Source organism: Sorex araneus, chromosome 6 (genome assembly GCF_027595985.1).
Source record: "Sorex araneus isolate mSorAra2 chromosome 6, mSorAra2.pri, whole genome shotgun sequence".
NCBI classification, from domain to species: domain Eukaryota; kingdom Metazoa; phylum Chordata; class Mammalia; order Eulipotyphla; family Soricidae; genus Sorex; species Sorex araneus.
In genome coordinates, this window is record NC_073307.1 from 153,936,906 (window position 1) to 153,946,909 (window position 10,004).

General features: G+C 40.2%; 1 pseudogene; it reads left to right on the top strand.

Annotated features, from left to right (window-relative positions):
* The first annotated feature begins 7,541 nt into the window (after window positions 1-7,541).
* Window positions 7,542-8,211, top strand: LOC129406023 (putative olfactory receptor 5AK3; annotated as a pseudogene).
* Window positions 8,212-10,004: the final 1,793 nt, after the last annotated feature.

A 10,004-nucleotide genomic window follows, 5' to 3' on the forward strand; every position in this document is an offset into this window, starting at 1 on the left:
AAGGAGAAAGATCAAAGTCATGGGGTCCCAGGACCAATCTCTGAGCACAGAGTCAGGAGTATGCACTGACCACTGGGTGTGGCCCTTCAAAAAAAAATCACAACTGTTGGAAAGGGGAAGCAGAGGAATATTTCCCTGAACCAAAAGACCCAGAAATTCTACTACTCAGAAGTGTGAGTAGTAGAACAATGGAGGGAACAGACAGAGAGTTTCCAAAGACAGCATCATTTGAAGACCAGCTGTGCTCTCATTGGAATGTTTGGATTAGAGAGTATTGGGGAAATTGTGAAAGGCCTAGAATTTGGCTATTAACATAAAATGCTTGAATTTTACCTTAAAACATGTGGAAGTCCACATATAAGCATAACCGTGACTTCATTTTTTTCCTAATAGCTGCATAATATTTCATTGCATAGATGTACCACAGAAATGAGGGCCAAGAGGACTGGTCCGGAGTAGGAAGCTTGCCACAAGCGGGTTGGGAGTGAAGTTAGGACAAAGAAGGGAAAACTATGACAATGGTAGTCGGAAAGGATCACTCTGGGCAAGAACTGAATGCTGAAAGGAGCTTAAGTGATATGCATGATACCCTTTCAGTAACAGTATTGCGAGTAATAGTGCCTAAAAGAAAAAAGGGAGGGAAAAGGGGAAAGAGACAGACAGACAGACAAACAGACAGGCAGAGTGACAGACAGAGAGACAGAGAAGAAAAGTGTCACTGTACAGCCAAGCTAAGAGTCAGTGGGTGGTGGACGATAAAATGGGACATTGGTGGTAGGAAATGTATAGTGGTGAAAGGATAGGTGTTAGAACATTGTATAACTGAAACTTAAGCACGAACAACTTTGTAACTGTGTGTCTCACCTGGATTCAGTTAATTTTTTTTTATTTAAAAAAGCATACAGGAAGAAGCCATGGAATAAATTTAGCTGGGGTAGATACAGCATCAGAGGTGCATTGGAAAAAGACTGGAATTGTGGAAGATGAGATTTTTGTGTAGATCAATTAGAAAGCGTCTCCTTTCACACTGAGGAGAAGCAGCAAATGTATGAACTAAGCAGTGACAGTGGAAAGGAGGCCGGAAATAATTAAAGAAGAGATAGAATTAATCGAACTTCAGCGAGTCATTCCAATAAGACCACTTTGAGAAGCCAAGACATGACTGATGGAAGAAAACGATTTAAGACTGAGAACCAGTTTTTCCTCCTATGCTCTAGGAGTTAGTGCAAGAGTGATTGTGAATAGCCAATGAGCAAGATCTAGTGAAAAATAGATGGGTGTAAATCATGACTAACAAGGCTCATCACAATTAGTAGATTAAGCATGGATTATCCTTGCCGCATAATCAACATAGAATCAATTGATGTGCAACAAAAAGAGTATCTGTTACTTGGTAGGTAAACAACAGGTTCAAATCTATTGCATATTGAAATTAATAAGCATGGATTAAATCATTTATGATACAATCTTAAATCCATAAAACTTAGGCTAAAGTCTATTTAATAACTGTCTCTGTTGACTCAGTCAATAAATACAGAGCCTGGTATTGGGCCAGGAAGAATGACTCTGTGAGTTCCTAATTTAAACTCCTATATTATACAGTGATATATTATCACTGTTCCCTTTCTCTTAGAAAGATCAGAAGGGCGACCATTTAATATTCTATGAGATCATCAAATATGAGGAAATAAATGTGAATTTCTAATAACCTTTTGTTACTAATCTATAGATTCTGCCAGGTCATCTACTGAAGGATAACATTGGTTTGTACTTTCTGCCTTGCCACAGGGAGCTTGGGTTTATTGGGTTGCACCCATTCACAATGCTCCCGGAGGCACTCCCATTCCCCTGTGTTTATCTGTAAACTCTTTCTTTGTGCTCTGCTTCCCCAACCAGCCAATCACCTTTATCTCATAATCAGACTCTGATAACTTGCAAATATTGCTTTTCTCTTCTCCTTATGTCCTTTGTATAGTTAATTCAGAGCAATGTCCTTTTTGTATAGACACAGGAAGACAGTTAATGCTATACTTTTATAATTTGGGAGTTAATTGACTCCGAATAATATTCACTCCAGGACATCTGTTTTCTTGACTTAAACCTCAGTTGCCCTTACTTTCAAGCACCCCAAAAGCAGGGTCCCTACGAAGGACTGGATGGACCCAGAGCAAGCTGTGAGCTATCCTTGCATCAAAATGGGCCAGGCCAAAGCACCATAATACTTAACTATAAGTTAAAAGCATGGTCATGGACAAATTCTGTCATGATCCAAAATGTAACAGCTAGATTAAGACCCTGCTAGGGTTAGGAAAGATTAATTTAGCCTGAGAACTATAGTCTGGGACCTATAGTGAGATGTCCCCAGGAGAACCACTTGATGTATCTCTTACAGTAGCCATATGAAATAACTAATATTAAGAAGTAGAATTAGGATGAATGTTTAAATGGTTATTGGACTAAGGAAAGGAGAATAACCCTTAGGTGGTATTTCACCCTTGAGCTGATCTCCTAGCTGCAGGCAATCAGGAAGGGCTTTGATATGTTGATTGTGTACCTGACCTAGGTATAGTTGCTGCCCCCAATGCTGGGAGGTGAGGAGAGATGAGAGAGAGAGAGACAGAGAGACAGAGACAGAGACAGACAGAGAGAGAGAGAGAGAGACCAAGGCAATGAGTCAGAGCACAGAGAGATGAGTGAGGGAGACAGAAGGAGATGGGAATGAGGTGTGTAGGTGCCTGGGGAGAATGGAATAAACAGCAACTGACCACCAACCAGCCTGGCCCTCATTTCCTTCTTCATCCACCTATGACATCGACCCTCCCAGGTGCGGAAGCAACGCAAGACCACCGGCAGCAAGAGAGAGCCTCGGGATCCCTAGTTGTTCATTTGGTGATTACACAATCTATAGTCTGGGGAAAGGGACACTTTAATTCCACAGGGAAACGATCAGGGAGATTACATACAGAGTTCACTGAAAGGGTCTTCTAGAACTATGGGGCAGTGCTCTGGTACTTTCTTCAAATGGCCACTAGTTGGGACCTGAGTGATAGCACAGCAAAGCAGGTGCTTGTTTGATCCAGGTTTGATGCCTGATCTCACTCCCACCTCACCATGGTCCCCAAAGCACCACCAGGAGTGATCTCTGAGCTGTGAGCACTGCAGGCATGGCTCTAAAACAAACCAACAACAACAACAACAAAAAATATTTAACCACTATTTTAATTAAGTGAGACACACTGTGAGCACTGCAGGCATGGCTCTAAAACAAACAAACAACAACAACAAAAATATTTAACCACTATTTTAATTAAGTGAGACACAAAAATAAAGCAGTTTAAAAAGCATGTATGTGGCTGGGGGTCTGGTGCTGCCAGCAGGTATACCTGCACCAGTGGGGTAAGTGGCATCAGCAGCGTGATGGTGCCTTCAGACATCCAGATACCCCAAAATTGCTGCTGTGCCTTTGGCCAGACCCTATTTACTTGGAGCCCAAGTTTACCAAGAATTAAACGGCCAAAAGTTAGGTATTCTCCCCACGCACCAATCAAAGTCTCTGGAAAGAGAATCTTAAGACTGATCTACCTTGTGGATTCAGAAAACAAAAGACTGGATAAAACCATTGGCAGACCGTGAGGATAATGGACCCCTCCCCCAGGAAGTTCCTCAAACTCTCCCTTAATCTGATTAATTCAGCCCAAAGAAGGCCATCACCACTCCCAACCTCCCTGGTAACCTCCTTAGCAACGAACTGTTACCTGGAAAGAAGCCCCCTGTGGGGGCAGGTTGAAGAAACCCTAGAAAAAACACCTTGAACGAAGGAAGTGCATATGCTGCCTGAGCCATGCTGCTTGCGCATGTTCACTTCCTCATTCGTCTTCCGACACCCCCAACGATTCCATGACAAGCCCCAGGGTAGAAGAAAGTTCCCAAGCTCATAGAAGTGAAAAAGAATGCATGTCCCTATAGGACAGAAATTTGAAAAAAATATATATATTTAATGGTCCCAGCTGGGAAACTCAATACAAAACATTCCACTCAGCCACCAAAGTTTTGAGATTCTCATGGGAAAGAATCCTACTCCCACAGCCCCACAAAATATGTCCTCATTTGTAGTAAAAACATCACCTAAAACTAGGGTAAGAAATGAAGATTCTCATGTAAACATCACTCTTTTCTAAAAAGTAACCCGCTGTATTTTTCTAAACCAAGATACATGGGTATAATTGTGAACAGAAAGCTAAAAGTCTAGAAGCCTGGGAAATATACCAGAAATTTTATCTTTGGCTCTTTGAGTGCTCCAGAAAAGCCTCCTCCTGAGAGAGAGAGAAGTGATAACAGGGTATCAGGATCCAAAGATGAGAGAATTGGGTGCAGTTTAGATATTCAGTTCTCAAAAAGAAACCTCAAATATTTTAAAAATTCAGGCCATGTTTAGTGACTGAATTAATTCATTCGCCAAAAACAGGAACAACAAGTCTCACAATGGAGACGTTACTGGTGCCCGCTCGAGCAAATCGATGAACAATGGGACGACAGTGCTACAGTGCTATCTACTACGAAGAAAAGGGGAGAACAGGGTCTAGAATCAAAATTTACTTAAGAATATCTTAGAATAGAACCTTGAGTGCATGAAGTCAGGTGATGGGAAAAATGATATAATATTAAAGTGTGCTTTAATATCTGTCATCTTCAATGTCTGTCATATCTTAAATATCTATCTAAGAGGAATATGTTCTGGAGATCCTTGGTGCTGTATTGAGACTTGACTCAGCTCTACTTTAAGTTAAACAGAGCAAATCATCTTTTCAATATCAGCTTGAATCACTGTGTATGTGCAGGACACAACAGAGAATGGGTGAGAGACAAAGTTCCACTATGATTTCCCTCTAAGCCAGAAGGAATCAATTTCCTTACTGGTGGTGTGATGAAAGTGCATAAGGTAATTTAATTTGGCTAGGTGTTTCAGGGAAAATAATGAATTAAATGTATTATTGATGGAGCAAACAAAATTATATTCTTTTGATGCATTATTTCATGTATTATGACCACATAATGAGGACTAATTCAAAATTCTGGCCTTGTCCTGGCCACTGTAAATGTCATTATCAAGAGTCTAGATTATAGCACAGCGGGCAGGGCGTTCAACGTGGGTTCGATTCCCAGCATCCCATACAGTCCCCCGAGCACCACCAGGAGTAATTCCTGAGTGCATGAGCCAGAAGTAATCCCTATGCAATGCCAGGTGTGACCCAAAAAGCAAAAAAAAAAAAAAAGAGGGAGAGGGAGAATGCTGATCTAATCTAGCTTCCTCTGGTATATGCTTCTACCCACTAGATGTTGTCTTTTTTCAAATGACATATTTTCAGCTGTTTTAATAGCAAATTAACCCAAAAAAGGGACTTGCTTTAACTTTTCTGTCCTTCGCCCTCACAGTGTTGAGCTGAAAAGAATGATTTCTTGTTCTGTTACAACAAAGTTATTTCATGCTGCTCATTTATCAAAGCAGTTCTAGGGAAGAGAATCTCATCTCAATAACTGGTTTTGTTTCCTACATTCCACCACTAACACACTTTTTACTGCAATCACCTCAATATAGGTATCTGGCTCACTCAGAATTCCTGATAGCAAAGAAAACTACCAGCAATGCACTGGAGATGTGGCTTTTCCTCCACTGATCAATTTCTTTTATTAGTATTTCATATATATAAATATGTAGAATTATGTGTGAAAAAAATTATAGGAGCCACACATTTAGCTGCAATGCAATTGAAAAATCCAAATAAAGCCAAAAATTTAATTACCTTATATTTCCATTAGTAACGGTATCTAGTTATCCATTATAAAGTGCCCACAAAAATGTACAATTAGAATGTATGTCATTCTCTTGGTGTGTCTCACTTCTCCCTCTTGTACTTATGTTTTGGGAGATGGGGTTATTTGAGCTTCTGCTTCTTACAGGTGGCCTTATTCCCTTGTTTCTGTAGTTAGGTGAGTTTTTTTTTTAATTTTTATTTTATCACCATGTGGAAAGTTACAAAGTTCTCAGGTTTATGTCTCAGTTATACAATATTCAAACACCATCCCTTCACCAGTGTCCATATTCCACCACCAAAATCCCCAGTATACCCCCCATCCCCGCCCTCCACCCTCAACTGTATAACTGATGAATTTCATTTCATTTTCTCTTTACCTTGATTACGTTCCATATTCCAACACAAAACTCACTATTGTTGTTGGCGTTTACCCCCAAGAAAGACAGCCCTACTAAGGAAGCATTTGATAATTAGTTTTCCATCAAAAGATTGTATGTTTTCAGTTTTTAGAAAAGGTCACGTGGCTGTGCTAGCGGCTGCACGGTTCAGATGTGTCCCAGTCCCGCATCCCGGAGCTGTGTTAGTTGCTGCTCAGTGTCGCCAGGGCTCCATCTGGAGAAGGTGTGGTGGCTGCACCTCCTCCATCTGGATCCCTGGTGTTACTGGCCCCGTTTCAGGTCCGGAGCATTCTCCAGCCGCGTTGCTCACCAGAACACCTGGCTTCTTTGTTGAATGTGGCAAGATGGCCTAGATGAGTTTTAATAGTGTCTTATACTCACAAATGAAGGAATGACTTGTGAAGCTATCTTCTAGAAAGGAGTTGCATGTGAAGATCATCATCATCATCATCATCATCATCATCATCATCATCCCGTTGATCGTCAAATTTCTCAAGCAGTCTCAGTAACGTCTCCATTTGTCCTAGCCCTGATATTTTAGAAGCCTCTCTTTACTCATCCTTCCCAACATTGTCGCATTGGAGGTTCTTTCAGGGTCAGGGGAATGAGACCCATCATTGTTACTGGTTTTGGCATATGAATACACCATGGTAAGATAAAGGTCCAAATATATTGAGACTTTCAAATACATGGGAATCATAAACATGTTATTAAATTTCTTTCTCTAGGTCATGATACTACTATTAGAAGCTTCTACCAGAATTAAAATAATCAATCTCTGAGTATGCTATCAGTTGCTATGATGTTACAGACTTATGTTTCAAAATTACATTTCTAAAATATATAATAATATGATATAGTGAAAGTACTTGCTAATCCATTTCTAATAATCACACAATAGATGTCAGTATGCTTTTAAATCTTTATCTTAAAAATAGATGGATATCTCACATACCACTTTCCATGTTGTAGATTCTTATCAAGAAAATAGAAAATATATTTGATAAGACAGTAATTAGATAATTCATGAGAATTGAATTCAAATAAAAAGCTAGTGACTCTGGGGGTATTTTTCTTTAGGAGGAATCTCAAATAGTTATCTTCTTTTCTAGGTTCTTCCCATCACTTTTATTAGACTTTCAACAGTCATGAAGGGGTCAAAGCAATGGAACAGCTAGAAGGGCATTTGCCTTGCATGAGGTTGACCCAGGTTTGATCCCCAGCATCCCATATAATCCTCTGAGCATCGCTAGAAGTGATTCCTAAGTACAAAGCCTCAGCAGCAAAGCAAATAAAAAAAAATAGCAACAACAACAAAAAATCAACAGCCATGAAACCTGATAATAGCACTGAAGTGACTGAATTCATTCTCCTGGGATTTGGTGCCCAGCACAAGTATCACTACATCCTCTTTATTTTATTTCTACTCATCTACATAATCTCCATGGTGGGTAACATTGGAATGATCTCACTCATCAGGACTGATTCCAGACTCCAAACCTCTATGTGCTTCTTCCTACAATACTCGGCCTTTGTGGATATGTTATACCTCTGCTATCACTCCCAAAATGATGCACAACTTCATAGCAGAAAATAAATCTATATCGTTCTGGGCCTGTGTAGTCCAATTATTAGTTTATGCAAAGTTTGCAACAGATGACTGCTACCTTCTGGCTGCCATGGCTGTGGACCGTTATGTGGCCATCTGTCACCCACTTTGTTATTCCACAATCATGTCTCAAAGAGTCTGTATCCGCCTGGTAGCTGGTTCATACGTGGTGGGCTCAGCTGATGCTTCTGTGCACACAGGGTTTACATTCTCTCTGTCCTTTGGCAGGTTTAACACTATCAATCACTTTTTCTGTGATGGTCCCCCAGTTCTTCCCCTGTCGTCATTTTCCATGGAACTCTCTCTTACATGTACTCACAGACTCCCTCTGATCACTCCCAAAGAAGACTTTAGTACACAGTGTGGAAGTTCCCATAGAATGTTGCTCTGAATATCCAGAGGCTATTGCCTCTTATTGCATTCCCCTCCTCCATTGCTTGTAGGTCATCTGTGATCTTCCATGACTCCTGAGCTATTTCTGAGGCAGGATATAAGAGACTTACCAAAGGAAAATCTATGACCTTTGGAGCACAGACAAGGCCCTCCCCCCACAAAGGCCTTTAAACCAATAGCTGAGGAGATGAGGCACAAGAGTCAGAGATTTGGGTGACTCCAGATAAAACAGTTTCATCAAAAGATGGTGTGCCAGATTTGGAGAAAGCTTTTGTTTTCCTGCTTGAATATACATGTGTCTGTTTGGGCACCTTTCTCTGCTTAGCATGGGGGTAGGATCCTTGGCACTCTAGGGGACCGTGAGACTATGACATAGCCAGCATGTGGGAAAGAAGGAGCCATCAAAACAGTCCCACACCTGACTTCCAAACTTGTTGCAACGAAGATAGTTAAGCCCTGAATTTTCAACCAAAGTTGAGTTTCCTCCACTAGAAAGCAGACCACGTTCCAGAGTTACAGCTCCTGTGATAAGAAATGTTGATCATCAGTTAACTATCCTATGATGTTCACCCTCCATCAGACCCACTGAGTCTGGCTTTCTCCTCTCAGAAGAATGAAAAATTTCTCTCTAACAACCTTATACCCAATTAGTACATGTAATTTTTATTTAAAAATATGGTCTGTAATATTTTGTTTTATAAAGTTAACCTTTAGAGGGGAAATATTTGTGATCTGTTGGGGCTGGAGTGACTGAACAGCAGATAGGGAGTTTGCCTTGCATGCCGTCGACCCGGGTTCGAGTCCCAGCATTCCATATGGTCCCACGAGCACTGCCAGGAGTAATCCCTGAGTACAGAGCCAGGAGTAACCACTGTGCATCACCGGGTGTGACACAAAAAGAAACAAAAAAAAGATTATGGTCTCTAATATTTGGTTTTATAAAGTTAGACCTTAGAAGGGGATATATTTGTCTAGGGCTTTATAAGATTTGACTTTTTAAATAAGCTTTAGGGAAAAACAAATGAATAAGGGATCAGAATTATGCTTTTACTTCCAATATAAAAATGGCAAAGTGAAAATATACAATATAACCTAATAGAAAATATTTATTGCAGTAGGGATAATAGGCTCTGAAGTTGAGGTTTGTTAACTTTGAATTTCTTTATTTTTTTAGGCAGCCATATTTTTACTAATTATGGTGAAATATCAATTCTATAGGCCTACACATATGAAAATATGTTCTGAGATATGTAAAAGTATTCCCAATTTAACTTACAACAAAAAAATTTTTGAAGCAGTTGTCCTGTAAAAGGCAATGAAAAAAAAATTCCTAATGAGGGGAACATGAAATGACATTTATCCTATTAGAAATCCTAAATGCTCTTTAACAGAAAGCAACTACTAAACATTGTTATTTCCTATTCCATCTCAGCCCTGCAACTTCACTTTCTCATGGGAGCAAGTATTGATCCCCTAGGTCCCAGGTATAAATTCCCCAATTAGAACGTATCACACAGAACTACCTAGGTCAGAAATCAGCCTGCACAGAAGGAAAATCTAGAGGCAACTCTGGTCTAAGTCAGACAAAGCAGAGTGAGGTATGGTGGAATGAAGGGACAAAGCCAAGTTCTAGGAAGGTTCATCATCAAACCAGGAATAATCTTGGTGTGTGGATAAATGGAATGAGGGAAGTAAATTGGATGGAGTGTTCCTGGGAAGAATGTGAATGAACCAAAGGTTTGGAGATTGCATGAACTGAATGAATGAGTGGAGTGTGAGTGTGGATGGAGG